We start from the raw sequence: 640 nt of genomic DNA, 5'->3' as shown, positions 1-640 counted from the left end.
GCCTTTATGCCGCGATGTCTGAATTTGGTATCCCTGCAAAACTTATACGGCTGTGTAAGCTGACGTTGAGCAACACCTAAAGCTCCGTCAGAATCGGGAAGGACCTCTCCGAGCCGTTCGATACCAAACGTGGTTTCAGACAAGGCGATTCCTTATCGTGCGACTTCTTCAACCTGCTTCTGGAGAAAATAGTTCGAGCTGCAGAACTTAATAGAGAAGGTACAATCTTCTATAAGAGTGTACAGCTGCTGGCGTATGCCGATAATACTGATATCATCGGCCTCAACACCCGCGCCGTTAGTTCTGCTTTCTCCAGACTGGACAAGGAAGCAACACAAATGGGTCTGTCAGTGAACGAGGGCAAGACGAAATATCTCCTGTCACCAAACAAACAGTTGTCGCACTCGCGACTTGGCACTCTCGTCACTGTTGACAGTCATAACTTTGAAGTCRTAGATAGTTCAGTCAATATTGGAACCAGCATAAACATTACCAACAATGTCAGCCTGGAAATCCAACGCAGGCCAACAGGTGTTACTTCGATCTTAGTAGGCAATTAAGAAGCAACGACGAACAAAAACCAAACTCTATAAGTCACTCATAATTCCCGTCTTGCTATATGGTGCAGGGGCGGCTTGGA

Source organism: Bactrocera latifrons, unplaced genomic scaffold, assembly GCF_001853355.1.
Source record: "Bactrocera latifrons isolate USDA-ARS-PBARC rearing strain unplaced genomic scaffold, ASM185335v1 scaffold_426, whole genome shotgun sequence".
In the NCBI taxonomy this organism is placed as follows: Eukaryota; Metazoa; Arthropoda; class Insecta; order Diptera; family Tephritidae; genus Bactrocera; species Bactrocera latifrons.
Note: the sequence above shows the minus strand (reverse complement) of the source record.